The sequence below is a fragment of the Gossypium hirsutum genome, chromosome A09 (genome assembly GCF_007990345.1).
Source record: "Gossypium hirsutum isolate 1008001.06 chromosome A09, Gossypium_hirsutum_v2.1, whole genome shotgun sequence".
NCBI lineage: Eukaryota > Viridiplantae > Streptophyta > Magnoliopsida > Malvales > Malvaceae > Gossypium > Gossypium hirsutum.
This window is the reverse complement of record NC_053432.1, coordinates 6,771,112-6,792,079: the sequence shown is the minus strand read 5'-3', so window position 1 is coordinate 6,792,079 and position 20,968 is coordinate 6,771,112. Positions and strand designations below refer to the sequence as shown.

The window sequence follows — 20,968 nt, the reverse complement described above, 5'->3', positions numbered from 1 at the left end:
CTATATTTTTCATAATTCAATTTATTTTATTATAATAATAATAATAATAAATATCTATTTGCTTAAATAAAAAGTAATTAAATATTTTTGTTACAATTGTATACATATTATTATTACATTTGCATACTTTTATCACCATCCACTTATTAAAATCATATTATATTTATCATATAAAAATCTAATTATTTTAAATTAATTTAATATAATTTATTACTAATATATATATTTTATAATTAAAATTTAAGTAAAAATATTAGATTTTTACTTAATATGTCCTCAACTTATGCTAAATGGTATATTTGCTATTTTGGCCATTTTTACTTTCTATTAATCTATAATTTAACTTTTACCCCTTATTCAATTTAGTCCTTTTTCCTAATTACCCTTAATTAAGCTAAATTCACTTAATCAAAACCTAATTAAACACACCACTAGACTCATAAATATTTCTAATAATTATTTACGAACCTATTTCACTAAAATAGAGGCCCGATATTGCACTTTTCTAATGCCCGTTAATTTTGGGTCATCACAAAATTTATTTCAATTTTAATGAAATAAAATCAACTTAATATTTTCTACAATAAATGATAAGTGGTTACTTACTTACGTATCTTATTCAAATCTTTTTTGTTAAAAATTTATATTAAATAAAAATTAAAATGATTGTCAAACATATTTAAAATATTAAATGTTAAAATTTTTTAATAATTTATCAAACACACCCTAAAACTCAACCAACACCATATTTAGAGTTTATAGAGTGTTTTTGCCATAATGATAACATTTTTTTAGTATTATTTTTTATAATCCTTTTATGTTATAAAATTTTAATCCAAAATTTTATAAATATTTATCCAAAAGAAAGTTATAAGTGATTTGTATTTTGATTGAGTAAATAAAAGTTGATTTGATGAGTAAGTGCACAATAATTACTCTATAATATCTTTAAAATAGTGAGGAGTGATTATTTATTAATAAAGATTAATACGACATTATCAATTGCTTACCCCCAATAATCGTAACAGTAAACCAATTAAAGAACAAATAAGAGATCGATTTGCTTTATTTGGTGCTCATAAACATCAAGGATAAGTAAAATATGATCTTAGAAAAAAAATTATTTAATTCATTATTTTTATTGAATTTAAGAAAAAAAAACAATACGTTGGTTACATTTTATTGTATTGTGTTAACCAGTGTAAGAATATTTTTTTCCATGCATCACTTATATTTTTTACATTTCATGATTTTATTTTTAAAGATTAGTAAAATTCAACGTCATATCTAGCACTTGATACCTTTTTTGCAATTAAGAGTTCCTGCAAAACGAGTGAGTGTTCTGACATATGTTCCAGGCTTAGCTTTGATTATATCTTTCTCGTTGAATTTTAAATCGGGAGGCATGAGTGGCCCAGAAGTTCTGAAGACAGCTCCATTCATAAGCAAGTCTTCTTCTGATCTCCATACCCAATTTTTCCATTCTGACTCTGATGCATAGATCCTATGGGTTACCTACAAAAGTGGAATGGAAAAAAATGGTATGATCACAAATGTGTTTCTGGTCATATCGTGTTTAACATGATTACAAATGTAATGAATGTTATCAACATGGTTCAAGTCTATTTTGATTTACCTCTTTGGCATTGAGGTCATGTGGAGCAATGAACCTGTTGCCTTGGCTGATGATGGTGGGATGCATGCTACCACCAATAGCATACATTTTCCAATGAGTGTAGTCATTGTTGAAAACATGAAAGAAACCCCACCGACATCTAGGCATTCTTTGTATTAATTCCTTGCCAAAATGGTTGAATGCTATTGTGACTTGCATGAATTAATCTTTAGAATAGGCATCACTTGCACCAAACAACATCACCTAAAAGACAAATCCATAATATTGAATAAAAAACTAGGTGACATATTGTGTAGCCTGCTAAGTATTTTAAGCAAAACTTACATCATTGTGATGGGTGAAATGGCAGTTTGAGATGGTGATGGCAGTGGAACCCTGAATTGCATCAATGAGTCCGTCTTGGCTCTCGGACATAGAAATATGATCAAGCCAAATATTTGATGACCCAAAGATGGAAATCCCATCTCCATCACCTACCGTTCGAAAACCGAAGTGATCTTCAGAGTCCCTGATTAGGCCACCAGAACTTGGAAAAATGTGATGGATATGAATGTTGTGAATGATGACATTCTGCACAAATTGAAGTGTAATTCCACATCCATATGATATATGAACATCTGCTCCACAACCATCAATTGTCTTATGACTTTGAACTATTAGCTCTTGAGACAATTTGATGTGCATACTACGAGCAAAGATGATCCACAATGGCCTTTTTTGGATCACAGCATGACGTAAGGTTCCTGGTTTTGGGTTTAGAACATCATCATCAGAATTATCCGTCACCAAGTAGTAATCCCCATTACTTCCACCACTAGTTTTGTGGCCAAAACCAAGCACACATTTCACCAATATTTTACGGTTTTTGGCCCAATTTTTCTTGCACCGCCAACAACTATCAATTGGATTGGTTGCCATGCATGGGCCAGTGTACTTCTTATGTTTTCCTCTCAAGTATCTTCTTGTGTTGTTAGTAAGACTATCCTCAAATTCTATGGTTTGGTTGGCACTAATTTTTCTAATAACCCTGCAACAAATTGTCCAAGATAATATATAACACCACTATTTAAAATATAAGTTACCAAAGTTTCAAATGGTGGAGGAAATTAAATTGTAAGAGCGGTGACTCTCATGCATCTAAATTATGATAATATAATCATTAAGCTAAAGGCATATGATTATTGTAACTTGATATAATTATGAGTGATAATGTAATAGAATATATGCATGGATGATTACTAATTGCAATCAACAATAATGAAAATGAGAAGAACTCAGAGTTTAGCATAATTAATTTATACATAGATTCTAAATTGATGGTATGCAATAATTCTATAGTTCAACTTTTAATATTTGTAACTTACTTTATTATCTCTAAACTATGACTTTTTATATAAAAGATGAACAATAAGAAATAAAATGAAAGCTATAATATGATTTACTTATCAACATTATAGTTGAGGTGATTGATGATGTTTTCTGGACTCGACTCATAAGCTACCAGAGTAATATTCCATGCTTCTTTCTCACGTTGCTTCCAAAATTCATCAAATTCAATAATATTTGCCAATAGTCTTGGAATTATGGCGGCAAAAGAAAAGAAGAAAACAAGCCTCAGCGTAGTTACCTCCATAGCTATTTTCTTATGATATGTTTCTTTTTTTTTTAGGGAAGTCTAGGTTTTGAAATCAAAGAAGATGGTGAAACCCAAATATATCTAGTGCTTAAGCTACTTTTGGTTATTGTGATGAAAGCCAAGTGCTTTGAAGTCACCTTAAATAAACATTTCCATCAAATTGTGTGTCGCTAAAATTAGAGTGCAGAGGTTAATAACTAACCAACCATTGTCTTTATAATATACTAACCTAAATTTTTCCCCTAAAATAAAAAAATGGTTTAACCAATAACTATATGCAAAAAAATGGTTGGCTTTCATACCTAGTTTAGATGCTCAATTGAATAAATGCCAACAGCCTATTGTTGTAACATTCAATATTTTTACCATTTAGTTTTTAAATACCTTCATTAGCTAATATTTTCATTATATGTTCATATGGAAAACTATTAGGATATTATTATGAGATATTATCTTTTTAGCAATTTTATTTCAATGGGATATTGTAGGATATTATCTCTTAGCAATTTGATTCCTAATGGGATATGTAGGATATTATCTCTTAGCAATTTGATTCCTAATGGGATATTATAGGATATTATTACGGGATTTTATCTTTTAGCAATTTGATTCCTACGTAACAACTATGTAGAGATATATATATATACCTTTGAGGTTTATCAACAAGATTCAAGAGATTACCTTCTTCTTGTCATGGCATTTAGGCAAGGTTTTTGATAGATTTTTTTTCTTTTATCATTCTAAATGGTTGGCGGCGATAATTCTCCTCCTCCACCACCACCACCTAAAATTGAACCTAGCTCTCCTTTTTTCTTGGGTCTTCAAGATCAAACCGATAAATTTATTACTCCTATTCAATTAAAGCTCACCAATTTCGATGACTGGGCCTATGTTATTCCTGTCACTCTATCTTCTCAGTGCAAATTTGGATTTTTTGATGGTAAGGTCTTATTCCTTTTTTCTCAATGGATGATTGCGTTACAGTCCATTGTATGCTTATGTCCTGGATTTTGAAGACTATCGATCTAGAGGTAAGATCTATGCTTTCCAATTATGATAATGTGAAAATTTTGTGGGATGATTTACATGAATGTTTTTTCATTGTCAAAAGTCCACATATTCTACAATTAAAAGCATATATTAGTCATTGTGAGCAAAGCAAGACTATAAGTGTTGCAGTTTATTTTAGTAAATTAAAAGTTTTGTGGGATGAGTTATATAATCATGAACCTTTGATTTGTTGTAAGTGTGGACAATGTTTATGTAACTTAAGAAAGGTACATGAACAACATCATGAGCATGGTTGGCTTCACAAATTTCTTCTTGGTCTTTATTTTGATTATTATGCCCAGATTAGGTTTACACTGCATTCCCAAGATCCTTTGCCTTCCGTAAAGCAAGCATTACAAGAAATAACTCAAGAGGGATGTGTACACGACATTACACAGGTCAAGGAAGAGAAGAACATAATTTTGGGCTTTTCGATACTCATGGAGGGTTATCATAAAGGTCGAGATAATGGTATTGATAAGCCGACCTTGTTGTGCACTCATTGCAATTGCAAGGGGAATGAGGTGGCTAATTTTTTAACTTGCATAGCCGCTCGGATTGGTGGCTTGAAGAGTATGGGAAGCTGCAGATGAAATGTGATGGTCGTGGTGGCAAGAGAGGTGCCACATCTTCCACGTAGCAAGTTTCTCGTGGAAAAGACAGTGTGCAATTCAATTCTACTGTTGTAGATAGTAGCCATTAAGCAACACCAGTGCAAAACATAGTACGAGCAGTGCAATTTTTAGGGGGCGACACTTCCTGGTTTTACCACTGAGCAATAGTAGTCTTTTTTGGCAATGTTTACTAATAAGCAATCAAGTTCCACTTGGTTGAATGATAAGTCTAAGGATAATTGATTTTTGATACGGGGTGTTCAAATCATGTTACAGGTGATCTTATATGTTTGAAGAATGTGAGAGATGCTGTAGCATGTTCTGTAGGTTTCTCTTATAGACAAATAGTGGTGGCTACCAAAGAAGGAATGGTTAAATTGATGAACAAAATTCACTTAAAACACGTTCTTTACGTTCCTAAAGTAAACTATAATTTAATTTCAGTTTCTGAGTGGAATGATGATATGAACTATTTTGTCCAATTTTCTACTAACATATGTGTTATTCATGACCTTCATTTGAGGGAGTTGACTGGAGCAGGTAAGAGACGTGATGGACTTTACTACTTTTGGTAGGTTCCAATGGTCAAAGCGGTTTTGGTTGAAGCTTCATCATCTTTGGCATAGAAGATTAGGTCACCCTTTCGAGAAAGTGGTAAAATTACTTCTTTTTGTTAGTAACTCTATAGACTATCTAAATAAAACATGTGGAATTTGTTATCATGTTAAGCAGACACGAAATTGCTTTCCAATTAGTGAATAGAAAGCCACTCATATTTTTGAGTTAAATAATTGTGATTTATGGGGTTTTTATGAAACTCATTCATTTTGTGGATCTTATTACTTTTTGACATTGGTTGATGATTTCTCTCATGTTGTTTGGGTCGATCTATTAGTTGATAAAAAGGAGGTTTCAAAGTTTTCATGTCATTTATTGCTATGTTTGATCATCAATTTTCTCAACAAATAAAGTGTGTTAGATAGGACAGAATTTATCTAGGATTATTTTCTTGCAAATGACATTATTTTTCAAACATCTTGTGTTGGTACTCCTTAACAAAATGGGAGAGTGGAGAGTAAACATTACCATATTTTAAATGTAGCTCGTGCTTTGTGTTTCTAGGGAAATCTGCTTATATCTTTTTGGGGAAGCATGTGTTGGCTACTTCTCATCTCATTAATCAAACTCATTCACCTCTTCTTCACAATAAAACACTGTATTAAATGTTGTTTGACAAACCTCCTTTGTTTAATGATCTTCGTATGTTTGGTTGCTTATGTTTTGCTTATAATTAATGTTCTAACGGTGATAAGTTTGCTACTCGAGAGTTTATTTTTGTTGGGCATGTTTTTGGCAAAAAAGGTTGGTATTTATATGATCTGGATTCTAAAAGGTTTTTTATGTCCGACAATGTAAATTTTTTTGAGGATATTTTTTCGTATTTGGATGGGAATGCTACAACCATTGAGCCTGACAATGTTACCTTGCCATATAGGAGTGCAGACACAAGTTTTGGTACATATTTTGGTGAGTCAGAGGTTTACAACTCGTGAAAGTTCCTCTACTTGCAACTCTGCAACCTGTGAGTTCTCTGACACCTGTGGTATCTTCTTCTTCCTCCAATGACATGGTGGTGTAAAGGGATTTAGGTAATGATGCACCTGAATTGGGATGAGGGCATAGGTAGAAATTTCTCTCTATGAAGCTTCGTGATTTTGTCACTCATATCGTCATAAAGAAAAGTCCAAGTCCCGCCTCATCTACTTTAGAGGATTCCTCAAGTACTCTATTTCCTATAACGCATTATGTTAATTGTGAAAAATTTAATATGAGACGCCAAAATTTTCTTGCAACTATTACTGTAGGGGTCGAGCCATAGTTTTTTAAAGAGGCTGTGAAGGATGTAGGATTGTAACAACCCATTTTTTAGTGGTGACGGAATAATAGTTTTGGGATCATAAATTTCTGTCATGTTGACTCGTAAATATTATTTTATAATATTTACGGAGTCATTAGTGTTGTATTAAAATTTGGTTAAGAAAATTATAACTTTTAGATAGCTAATTAAAGAAAAATGACTAAATTGAAAAAGGTCCAAAACTTAGTAATTATTGCATTTAGATGATTAAGTAGCCTAACAACTAAATGAGGAAGGACCTATGTAGTAATTTAGCCCTAGTTAATAGCGTTGGACAACATTTGATATGAAAATGATAAAATAATGTATGTTTAATGGAAAAATTGTAAATAAATCAAAATTAAACAAAATAAATTGAAAAAAATTAGAAATTTCTTATTCATTTTCATAAACCCCTTACTGAAATCACTATTGGAGACCTAGGAAGCTTCGGTTTCATCTTCCTTGAGCATATCAAGACCTTGTAGATTTATGTACAAAAGGGAAAATTACAAAATAGTCCCTGAACTTCTACAACTATTACAACTCAGTCCAGGTAAGTTCGAACGGATTTTAATTTCATATCTATATGAATTGTATGATGACATGATATGAAATAATGGGTTTAAATTATTCTATTAATGTTGAAAGTTGTCTTGGAAAATGTTGTTGATATCGATACTTGGGCCGAATGAACGCGAGATATAATATAATTGAATGATGACGTGTTATGCGTGGATAGAGTGGATATTTATGTAGAGAGCTTTATATATATTTTTTCCTGACTATACCGAGGTTCAACAGATGTTGCAAACTCTCATGTTATACTACCCTAATTTGGCATGTTATGGGGGTAAATGTATATCCTGCAGGCTAGGCACTTGTGGTGTGTTATCGGTTGGATTAGCTCTTATAAGCGTTTGGCATTTTATCGGGTGGATTAGCTTTTATGAGCGATTGACGTGTTTTGGTTGGATTACTTATATACTTGTATCTTTAAGTCGTTCATCAGGTTATAAATCGTTGTATTATAACTTATTTAATGAGTTTTGAATGGCATTGTAACACCCCAAACCCGGCCTAGATGTTATGGCCGAATCTGACGTGCCACATTGAAATAAGAACCCATGTTTCGTTTTAGTGTATTAAAAAATGACTTTGGTTAAGCTAACAAAGTGAATGGAAGTTGGGCACCAGGTAGGAATCCGTAAGAGAGGAGGTAAGCCATGAAGGCTGCTTAAGTACCAAGCTTTTCGAATGGATCCAATCCTAGACATGCCCACAACCATTGCCACACTTGGTTAAATTGAGTTGTAATTTATTTTAGTTGAAATCTTTGATAAATCGGATAATCGTGGCGTGGTGTTATTTTGAAAACCATTATCATTTTGAAAACACGTCCTAAGTCTAGCCCATTTATTATCAAACAGATTAAAGTTATTAAAAATAAAATAATCCTAGAAAAGAAAGAAAATCAAGTCAAAATGGCCTTATTACAACCCAAAAATAAATAATAAATAAAGCAAACTTTATGAAAACCAAACACTTATTCAAAAGCCCAAAGGCGATCACCGTGGCCACTCTGAATCCCCTCCGGCTCCAAGTCCCCAAATCAAGGCTCACCTGCAAGGTTAAGGAAAGGGGGTGAGTTTGGAAACTCAATGTGTAACAAGCCCCTTTCAGAGCCCAAAGCAATATCAGCCTACTGGGCCTAAGACCAAATCCAATCTCAACATATACTGGGCCGAAGCCTTTTCATATTCCATATTTCATAACACTGGGCCGAAGCCTTTACTGTAAACGGTATAGCCCGTAGGCCCATTTCATTATCATGAGTAATGTCAATGAAAGAATGAATGCAAGCCCAATTGGGGAGACTACTCGACCCACCATCCGCTACTCTCCACCCGTACCAACCAACACACCATGTGGGGAAATGATTCAACCCACCCAACCAACACACCGCTGGCAGCATAGCTGCTTTATCATATATCTGGAGGCCTAGCCTCTTTTAATAACTGGGGCAAAGCCCTTTTCAATAAACTGGGGCATAAGCCCTTTTGCACTTCCTCCATCCATATAAAAACCCAACCCAATGCATTTATGAATTCATCATGTGCATTTCATACATATCATGTGCATATCATCTCAATCATGTATATCATATCCCACGTATCAAATTTATAATTAAACCTTAGGGGTATAATGGTCATTTTTACCTAGGGGCAAAACAGTCATTTTCGTATTATAAAGGTAATTTCATAATTTTACCAAATATTAGGGTTTTCCATGTTCATTACTAGTTACTAACAATTCATATGTTTTAAACAGCGGTTCTGGCCCATTTTTAGCGAAACTGAGTTATTAGGCCCAAAACCCCTAATGGGCCCTACTTAGTCGATTTTGTCATCTAGGCCCATTTAGCCTATATTCCATAATGTTGTTACCAGTCTTAATGCGCAAGTTAATAGGTTTTCATTTTCTACCAATTTTACCCAAATGGGCCCGAAAGCCCATTGGGCCCAACTTCAGCCCCTCGAGGTCCGACTTACCGTCATGCCAAAAATCGTGCTCTTACCTGTTCCAACGATCCCGATCATCAACTTAGCAAATCTAACTAACCAATGAGCGTTCGCTTGCTCACAAGTCCTCGAAATGCCAGAATTTCGGCATTTCAGCTTTTTGGCATTTATCGTTTTAAGCTATGAAAAAGGGTTCGTTACACACCTGTTTTGCGATATTCCTCGACGAAATCTCCTACACGATTTCTCCTATAATCAACCGTTAATAGATCAGCTCACAATAATTGAACCAAATCGAGAACCATCTAATTTCATCACTTACACATTCGGCCACCCTCCATAATGGCCTTAAGAACCTTACCTTTGCCGAAATTGATGACTAGCTCTAGCCACTCCGATGAGCCAAACTAATCCAAGTCGACCCTACGCCTTGCTGCTCCCCCACTAAACAAACCATAAAAAGATTAAAAGAAAAACCCAATAGAGCCTATACCCACATTCGACCATCTCCTAAACTATAGGGGTTTCGGCTTTTGTCAACAGTTACTATAGTAATCGTTTAGAGTTCGAGCACTTACCACAGTCTCTCTTCTTGAATCCATTTATGCCTAGAAGATAAGGGAATTGGCCACTAAAAAGTGAAAAGAAAAAAAAAGAGGTTTGCTGGTCAACAAAGAATCGGCACCACCTAGTCTCCACGGATTTCAGCTTTTGCGGTATTTCAGCAGTAGTGGTGGTAAGAAAAACAATAGGTGAACGAAGGGGAGTAGTGGGCTGGTTTTGGAAAAGAAAAAGAAGAAAAGATGAATGGGAGGAAGGTAGATTTTGCTGGAAAAGAAAAGAGAGAAAAAACTACACCAAAAAGAGAAAACGGCACACCCTAATTCCTATTGCCGAAAATCCCTAACTAAAACCCCTCTGCCGAAATCCCCTCTCTAATCCCCCCAATTCAGCTAAGCTCTATCCTCCTCTCAAATCCCTAAAATCTCTCCCCTTATCCCTCCTTAATTCATGCATTTGACTGTTTCAAACTCTCTCCCACAGAGTTCCATCTAGCTTTAAACTCTAGCATGCACAAGCATAAAAATAACATTACCTTTGCCATCACAGGGAATCGAACCCAGGTCTTCCCCCAACACTTACACGCCACCTTTATAGCTCCCTAGTGGCGTCACTTAGGCACTTTACCAGAGGATCTTTTGTGTTACATTTTACCCACAAATTTTAATAAGACCACCTATCCAAGGCCCTTAACTTCTTAAGTCTAAAATTCAAAAATTCCATCAGGTTTTGGCCAGCACATGGGCCTTCCATAAGCCCATTTACCTACTCAAATTATGAATTCCACAACCAAATACCAAAATTTAAAAACTTTACCAAAATATCGAGAATCGCGAAAAAACCCGAAAATCAGGATGTTACAGGCATGACATGTATTTGAGATCTTGAATTGACCCACTGTGAACATATATGTTTTCGCAAAGATTATTATTTGAGTTTTGAATTGAATTATGCAATTTACTGGTTTGATATTGTGGATGACAGAAAACACTTGTTGTTGAATTATTTTGATTTAATTGTTATATTTATTTCAGTAAGATTTATTATTTTTGTACGTCGAACTTACTAAGATTTAATAAGCTTACTTGTGTTACTATTTGTTTACTGTAGACACTTTTGAAGGTTTGACGATCAGATTAGCACTCAAGTCACTCTAGCCATTCGATTTCGGTAGCTTTTGAACATTTGTTTTGGATTATATGGCATGTAATAGGCTTGTTTTGTCATTACTTTTGTTTTGGTATGTATATATGTAAAGAACCTATCTACAAGTTGATAACATGAGCATCACTACATGATCTTGATGTTTACTTGAAAAATGTTTAGATAATTACTCGTTATGGATCATGAATGATGGAAGATGTTTTTTTATATAAACTTGTATCATATAAATTACTAAAAGATCTATTTGAATTGTTGTGATTTGAGGTGCCTATGATAGGCATATTGGTTAGAGGATAAGTTGTATGAATTGGAATGTTTTGTTTGATGATTTATCTTGTTGTATAAGTCTGTATATTTGTGATACCAATGAGGGCACATTGGTTAGGCACTTAAGGTGGTTGAAATAGCATGATTTGAGCTTATTTAACGTCATTTTGCATAGGTCTAATGGTTGGTAAATGGATTACCTAGTGTCCAAGAAATCTTGAAATGGTAAGCCTGATGTTTAAGGTTCATTTAGGTGCACACGGCTTGGGACACGCTCGTGCCACACACGATCATTTTGAATAGGTCTAATGGTCGTGTGCCACACACGGTCTAAGACACGATCGTGTGTATTAAGTTAATGTGTTACATGGCTTAGCACATGACCGTGTGTCACAAGTTAGGGAGTTACACGATCTAGCATACGGCCTAGGACAAGACCATGTGCCCAGCTTAGTGAGTTACATTAGTAGGAACACGGCCGTGTGTCCCAACTTCAAAAGTTACACGGCCTGGCCACACGGCAGTTGTGCCCCCTTTTTATTTTTTGAAATTTTTCATATTTTCCTAAAACTTTCTGATTTGTTTCAAATTAGTTCCTGAGGGTTTTAAGATTACGTCTTTAGTCCCCAAAGCTGAATTTAAGCATAATAGATGTAAGATATTTTTGTAATTCAATTACTTATGGTAATTGATAAATTATATTTTGATATGATTATGATTTACTTGTCTATTTTTGTTAACTTGTCATAGCATTCCCGTAACCCTATTTTAGTGAGGGATATGGGTTAAGGGTGTTACATTTAGTGGTATCAGAGCTACGATTTAGTCAATCTCAGACTACACGTAGCGTGTGTTATGTCTAGAATTACATGCCATATAACTCTGTGATAGTGTGACGTGTTTGACCTGATTTAACCTTTGTTTTTTCTTATATACTGTAAAGATATTGACCGGATCTGATCGTACTGACATTGATGAGGTTAATAATAATATACCGACCACAGAACAAGGGATGAGTAGTAATATTCCAATTCTACAAGTACCTGAACATGAACTTAAAAACATGTTTTTCAGGTTTATGAATTAGTGATTTGATGAATTTATACAAATTAATACTGCGGCTCAATGAAATCTACCTCTCGTTATATCTCTTATTGCACCTCCACATCCTCTAGTGACTGAATCTTGTTGACACATATTGATTGAAAAGCTTAGGAAGTGTGGTTCTGAAGAATTTTGAGGTAGGTCGGAAGATGATCTAGTTAAAGATGAGTATTGGATTCAGCATATCTTGTAAGTTTTCAAAGAAGTGACTTGCCCTCCTGATGATTTTCTTAGAGGTGTCATTTCAATATTAAAAGAAGAAGCATATAGTTGGTGAACTATATTGATAGTTGTGGTACCGAGAGAGAAATTTACTTGGGATTTCTTTCAGGCTGAGTTCAAAAAGAAGTACGTCAGAAAATGATATCTGGACAAAAAAAATATAGAATTTCTTGAATTAAGGCAAGGAAACAAGTTAGTGGTTGAGTACAAGAGAGAGTTCATGTATCTCAGTAAATATGATCAAGAAATTGTGCCTACTAAAGAAGAAATGTTCATCCAATTTGAAGATGGCCTGAACGATGAAATTAGAATGATGATTGGAGGTAATGAAATCTAAGAATTTTTTGTTTTATCTAATCATGCAAAAAAATGGAAGAAGTGTACAACAACAAAGTACAAAGACATAGGCGAATTCGAGAATTTAACAAGAGAGGCTCCTCTAAGTCATTTTCTTTACCACCAGCGAAGAAGACTGGGGAAGACTTTAGTCGAGCTACTTCAGTGTTTGAGCACCCGAACAAAATAAATCAATTCAGCATGATTTTAAATCTCCTACATAACTAGTTGATAGTGTGGGAAGTGTACAGAACGCTTCAAAGCCCAGTTGTAAACATTATGGAAAATTTCATTCTGGTGATTGTAGAACTAAATTGGGGGCATGTTATAGATGCGGATCTACTGATCATTTTCTATGAAATTGTCTGAAACAATTGAAGGAAAGTGAAGAACATAATGAAAAACAAATGTTTACATCTGAGAAAGGTAGACATCTGAGCCAAAGCAACACTACTAGGACCCCTCGTACGAGAGAAAAAGATATAGTTGTTCAGTTAGAGACTAGAGCACTTGCTCGGACATATGCCATCCGAGCTAGAGAGGAAGCTACTGCACCAAATGTGATTGTTGGTACATTCTATCTCTTTGATGTTACTTTATATGCACTGATTGACCTTGGGTCAACTCATTCTTATATTTGCACTGCATTAGTAACAAAAAAGGAACTACCTATTGAATCAACTAAATATGAAATTCAAGTTACTAATCCACTGGGTTAGAGTATGATAGTTAACTTAGTTTGTCATAAATGTCCACTTAAAATTAGAGGTTGTGAATTCCCTAGTGATTTGATGTTATTACCCTTTCAAGAATTTGATGTTATTTTGGGTATGGATTCGTTATCTCTACATGATGCCATGGTAAATTTTAGACAAAAGCGAATTGGTTTGCAATGTTAGATGGGAGAAGTGATTTCAGTTGAATCTAACAAACAGAATAGTATTGCTAGAATCATTTCAGCTATTTTTGCATAGAGGTTGATACGTAAAGGTAGTGAGACATTCCTAGCATATATACTTGACACCAGAGATTCAGAGTTAGAGTTAGATCAGCTATCAGTTGTTAATGAGTTTACTGATGTATTTCTCAAAGAGTTACCGGGCTTGGCCCCCAATGGTGAAGTTGAGTTTGTGATTGATCTAGTTTTTTGAATTGCACCGATATCAATATTCCTGTCTCGTATGGCACCAGCTGAGTTAAAAGAGTTGAAATCATAGTTACAAGAATTTTTAAACCGAGGGTTTATTCGACTGAGTATATTGACTACAAACAGTTGAATAAAGTCACAATAAAGAATAAGTATCTGTAACAGCCCATTTTTAGTCAAATCGAAGCAGTGGTTTTGGGACCACAAATCCGAGGTCAAAATAATTATTTTATTATCATTTTAATGTCTATAGTATGATAATATGTTTGTGTGAAAATTTTGTTAAGAAATTTTATTGTTTGATTAATCAATTTGATAAAAACGACTAAATCGCGTAAGGTATAAATTTTATGGCATATTGTGGTAGTTTTTGACTTGTATTGATGGGTAATGAAATGGTGTGGAATATGCTTGATATGAGGTTGATTTAATGGTTATTCATGCCTTGCGTTGGTGCCTTGGAATTGTGGTGTAGGTATATGTATTTTGGGTGGAAAATTGGCTTGGTAAATAGCCTATTTTTGACCACACAAGCAGAGACATGGGCATGTGTCTTAACCGTGTGTGACAAACTGTCAGGTTACATGGCCGTGTGTCCCCTGTGTTGAAATTGAAATCAAGTCAGTATACTCCAAACGGCCTGACACACGGGCGTGTGACTTGGCTGTGCGGCATAAGTCAGTATACCTTACAGGTTTAGCACGACCTAGCACACGACCTGGCACACGGACGTGTATAGCCATTTTTAGGGGAGACGGCTGTGTGTGTTAGCCGTATAACCCAAGTTAGAGAGTTACACGGGGTCGGACACAAGCTGGGACACGGCCATGTCCTCCCATTTCGAATGTCCACACTCCCTATGACATGGGTGTGTCTGGTGGCCGTGTGAGACACACGGCCTGTTAAACGAGCATAACACACGGCCTGTTCAAATGGGCATATGTCCTCTGTTTTGAGAAAAATTTTCTAAGTGTTCTAAATGTTTTAAAAGTTATTAGTTTAGTCCCGAGCCACTCTTAATGCATGTTTAGAGCCTCGTAGGCTCGTAATAGGGACAATGTGATTGTATTGATTGGAATTACATTTGGTTGATGATTTTTTATTTGAATTGGATGCTTGTGAAAGTTGTAAGTCCATTAATATCCGTAACCTTATTCCGACATTGAATACGGGTAAGGGGTGTTACAGTACCCCTTGCCACATATTGACGATTTGTTTGATCAATTAAAAGGTGTCACAGTGTTCTCAAAGATAGATATCAGATACGGGTATTATCAAATGCGAGTTAAAGATTGTGATGTGCCAAATACTACTTTTAGAACTAGTTATGGTCACAATGAGTTTCTAGTAATGTCATTTGTGGTTTGTTTGTTGATGATATATTAATATATTTTAAAACAAAATCTGAACATGCTCAACACTTGAGAATCATGTTATAGACTTTGTGAGAAAAACAATTGTATGCAAAGTTCAGTAAATGTGAATTCTGGCTTCGCAAGGTTGGAATTTTGGGACATATAGTATCAACTGACGAGGTTCGAGTCGGTCTAAGTAAAGTTTCTGTTGTAATGAGTTGGAAAACTCTAAAAAATGTTTCAGAAGTGCTAAGTTTTCTGGGTTTAGCAGGTTACTACCATCGTTTTGTTAAAAATTTCTCGACTATTGCTTCACCTATAACCAAATTACTACAGAAAAACATCGAATTTGTTTGGTCTGATAAGTGCCAACAGAGTTTTGATTAGCTAAAACTTATGTTAACAAAAGCTGCAGTATTGATTCAACCTGAATCTGGGATAGAATATGTTGTTTATAGTGATGTGTCTCTCAGTGGTTTGGGTTGTGTATTGATGCAATTCAGGAAAGTAGTAGCTTATGCTTCTCAACAGTTAAAGCCATATGAAAGAAATTATGCTACTCACGATCTCGAGTTGGTCGCGATTGTCTTCACTTTAAAGATATGGTGGCATTATTTATAAAGGGAGAAATGTCATGTGTTTACTTATCACAAAAGTTTAAAGAATTTAATGACGTAGAAGGAACTAAATTTGAGACAATGACATTGGTTAGAGCTACTGAAAGATTATGATCTGGTTATTGGTTATTGGTTAGAGCTACTGAAAGATTATGATCTGGTTATTGATTATCACCCAGGAAAGGCTAAAGTGGTTGCAGATGCACTTAGTCGAAAATCATCATTATTTGCACTTTGAGATTGAATGCTCATTTAGCTTTGAATGATGATAGTTCTATACTGGTAGAGTTGAGGACTGAACCCTTGTTTCTTTAGCGAATTCGAAAGTTACAAAATGATGATCCGAAGTTGATAATGAAACGAAATTTGGTTCAGGATAATTTGGCTATTGAATACAGTATTGGTGATGATGGTACATTGTATTATTGGCATAGAATTTGTGTTCCAAATAATCTAGATTTAAAACGTGATATTCTATTAGAGGCTCACAATAGTACGTATTCTATTCATCCTGGTAGCATGAAAATGTATTTTGATTTGAAACAGATGTACTAGTGGCTAGGTATGAAACATGAGATTTGTGCATTCATAGCTAAATGTTTGATTTGTCACCACGTTAAAACAAAGCATCAGGTACCATCGAGATCATTACAACCTATTATGATTCCTGAGTGGAAATAAGAGCAACTCACGATTGATTTCGTATTTGGTTTGCCTATAACTCCGAAAATGAAAGATTCGATTTGGGTGATTGTTGACAGATTGACTAAGTTATCACATTTTATGCCAGTCAGAACATAATACTCACTTTAGAGATTAGTGGAATTATATATGTTAGAAATTATAAGATTTCACGGAGTTCTGACATTTATTATTTTTGATCGTGACCTGATGCTTACATCGAGATTTTGGAGTAAGCTTCATGAGGCTTTTGGCACTAAACTCAAATTTAGCACAGCGTTTCATCCTTAGATTGACGGGCAATCAAAACGAGTAATACAGATTCTGGAAGATATGTTAGGATGTTGTATACTCGAGTTTGAGGGTAGTTAGGAAAAAATCTATCGTCAACTAAATTTGCTTATAATAATAGTTATCAGTCCACTATTAAAATGAAATCGTTTGAAGCTTTATACAGAATAAAATGTAAAATGCCCTTGTATTGGTCTGAGCTAAATGAATAAAAAATGGTAGGGATTGGTTTGATTCAAGAAACTAAAGATAAAGTTTGAATTTTTCAAGATTGTTTGAAAGCTACGTCTGATCGTCAGAAATCGTAAGCAGATTTGAAAAGAAAAGATGTAGAATGTGCTGTTGGTGATCGAGTATTTTTAAAAGTTTTCCATTAAAGAAAATACTACGTTTTGGCAGGAAAGGAAAGTTGAGTTCGAGATTTATCGGGCTGTACGAGATTTTGAAAAGAATCGATCCTGTAGCTTTCCGATTAGCTTTGCCTTCTGAACTTGAAACAATTCACAATGTGTTCCATGTTTCAATGTTGAGACGGTACATATCTGATCCTTCACATGTGATTCCTCATAGTGAGATTGAATTATAGCCAGATTTGATGTGTTCTGAAGAACTGGTGAAAATTTTGGCTCAGGCTATCAAAGAACTTCGGAATAAACAAGTACTGTTGATAAAAGTCTTTTGGAATCAGCATGGTACTAAAGAAGCTACCTGAGAAATCGAGGAATCGATGAAACTATTGTATCTGAATCTATTCTCAGGTAACAATTTTGAGGACAAAATTTCCTATTGGGGAGAGTTGTAACAGCCCATTTTTAGTAGCAAAGGAACAGTGATTTGGGAATCACAAATTTCTATCATGTTGACTCATAAATATTATTTATAGAATATTTACAGATTCATTATCATCATATTAAAATTTGGTTAGGAAATTCTAATGTTTAGATAGCTAATTAAAGAAAAAAGGACTAAATTGAAAAAGTAATTGTTGTATTTAGATGATTAAATAGTTTAATAACTAAATGAGGAATGACATATGTAGTAATTTATCCCTAGTTAATAGTGTTGGATGAAATTTGATATGAAAATGATAAAATAATTTATGTTTAATGGCAAAATTGTAAATAAATCAAAATTAAACAAAACAAATTGAAAAATAAATTAGACATTTCTTATTCATTTTCTTCAACCCTTTGCCGAAATCAACATTTGAGACCTAGGAAGCCTCGATTTCATCTTCCTTGAGCATATCAAGACCCAGTAGATTTATGTGGAAAAGGGAAAATTACGGAATAGTCTCTGAACTTCTGCAACTATTACAACTTAGTCCAGGTAAGTTCGTACTAATTGTAATTTAATATCTATATGAATTGTATGATGACATGATATAAAATAATGGATTTTAATTATCCTATTAATGTTGTAAGTTGTTTGGGAAAATGATGTTGATATCGATACTTGGGCCGGATGAACACGAGATAAAGTACAGCTGAATGATGACATGTTATGCGAGGATAGAATAGAGATTGATATGGAGAGCTTTATATCTATTTTTCCTGAGCATATGGAGGTTTAGCATTTGTTACGAACTCTCATATTATACTACGCTGATCTAGCGTGTTATGGGGGCGAATGTATAGCCTACGGGATAGGCACGTAGTGTCATGGAGTGTTATTGGTTGGATTAGCTCTTATGAGCTTTTGGCGTGTTATTGGTGGATTAGATCTTATGAGTGATTGGCCTTTTTCAGTTGGATTACTTGTGTACTCGTATTTTTAAGGCGTTCATTAGGTTGTAAAACATTGTATTGTAACTTATTTAATGATTTTTTAATGGCATGACAGTTATTTGAGATCTTGAATTGACCCATTGTGAACATATATGTTTTCCCAGAGATTATTATTTGAGTTTTGAATTGAATTATGCAATTCATCGGTTTGACATTGTGGATGAGAGGAAACACTTATTGTTGAATTATTTAGATTGAATTGTTATATTTATTTCGGTAAGATTTATTGTTTCTTTATGTCGAACTTACTAAGCTTCAATAAGCTTACTTGTGTTAATATTTGTTTCTTGTAGACACTTTTGATGGTTAGACTATTGGATCAACACTTAAGTCACACTATCCATCCGATTTTAATAGCTTTTGAACATTTGTTTTGGATTATATGGCATGAAATAGACTTGTTTTGCCATTACTTTTGTTTTGGTATGTATATATGTAAAGATTGAACCTATGTACAAGTTGATAACATGAGCATCATTACAATATCTTGATGTTTACTTGGAAAATGTTTAGATAATGACTTGTTATGAATCATGAATGATGGAAGATGTTTTTTTATATAAAATTGTAATATATAAATGACTAAAAGGTCTATTTGAATTGTTGTGATTTGAGGTGCCTATGATAGGCATATTGGTTAGAAGATAAGTTGTGTGAATTGGAATGTTTTGGTTGATGATTTATGTTATTGTATAAGTCTGTATGTTTATGGTACCAATTAGGGTACATTGGTTAGGCACTTAAGGTGGTTGAAATAGCATGATTTGTGCTTGTTTAACGTCATTTTGAATAGGTCTAATGGTTGGTAAATGGATTACTTAGTGTCCAAGAAATCTTGAAATGGTAAATTTGATGTTTAAGGTTCATTTAGGTGCACATGGCCTGAGACACGCCCATGCCACACAGCTGTGTGCCACACACGGTCTGAGATACGGCTGTGGGTATTAAGTCATTGTGTTACATGGCCTAGCACATAGCATGCGACACAGTCATGTGTCACAAGTCAGGGAGTTACACGATCTGGTACAAGGCCTGCTACATGGCCGTGTAGCCAACTCAGTGAGTTACACGGGCAGGGACATGGGTTAGGACACAGCCATGTGTCCCAACTTCAAAAGTTACATGGCCTGGGGCATTCCATATGGCCTGGCCACACGGTAGTGTGTTCCCTATTTTTTTTGAAAATTTTTATATTTTCATAAAACTTTTTGATTTGTTTCAAATTAGTTCCTGAAGGTTTTAAAATTAATTCTTTAATCCCCAAAGCTCAATTTAAGCCTTGTAGATGTAAGATATTATTGTAATGCTATTACTTTTGGTAATTGATAAATTATATTTGATATTATTATGATTTACTTGTCTATTTTGTTAACTTGCCATAGCATTCTCGTAACCCTATTATGGTGACGGATACAAATTAGGGGTGTTACAAGGATGGCATGATGCTATTGAAAAAGAGATTTGTTCTCTGGAAGATAATGACACTTGGTTTAGTGAAACACTTCCTCTTGGAAAGAAAGCACGTGGTAGTAAGTAGGTGTACAAGATTAAATATAACTTCGATGGAAGTATTGAGAGACTTACTGCTCATCTTGTTATTTTTGGAAATCACTAGGTTGAAGGTATTAACTATAATGAAACTTTCGGACCTATGGTGAAAATGGTGATTGTTCGTGCTTTCTTTACTATTGCAGCTTCGGTAGATTGGGAGTTACATTAGATGGATATCTATAATTACTTCCTGCATCGTGATCTTAATGAAGAGTTTTACATGAAGCTTTATCTAGGTTTTTGATCTACCGTAATTCGGTGTAGCAGATTAAACTAACTTTCGCACTTTAGGAGCTTGAAAACAAGCATTATCATTAGGTTTTAACTATGTTTTAGTAAGTTCTCTTAAAGATAATAAAATGTGCAAACCGAGTCTTTTATTGACCTTAGGGGCCGAATGAGGGCTAAGGTTGAGCTAATAAACTTTGTAAGTGTGTAGGAGACCATTAGAAGGCGTGCTAGACCGATACTGGTGACTATGTCGCAATACAGAGGGATTGATGTCATAACATAGGGAGTAGAATGGAGAA

At 34.4% G+C, this 20,968-nt stretch overlaps 1 pseudogene; it reads right to left on the bottom strand.

Annotated features, from left to right (window-relative positions):
* Window positions 1-1,207: 1,207 nt before the first annotated feature.
* Window positions 1,208-3,357, bottom strand: LOC107892786 (pectate lyase-like; annotated as a pseudogene).
* Window positions 3,358-20,968: the final 17,611 nt, after the last annotated feature.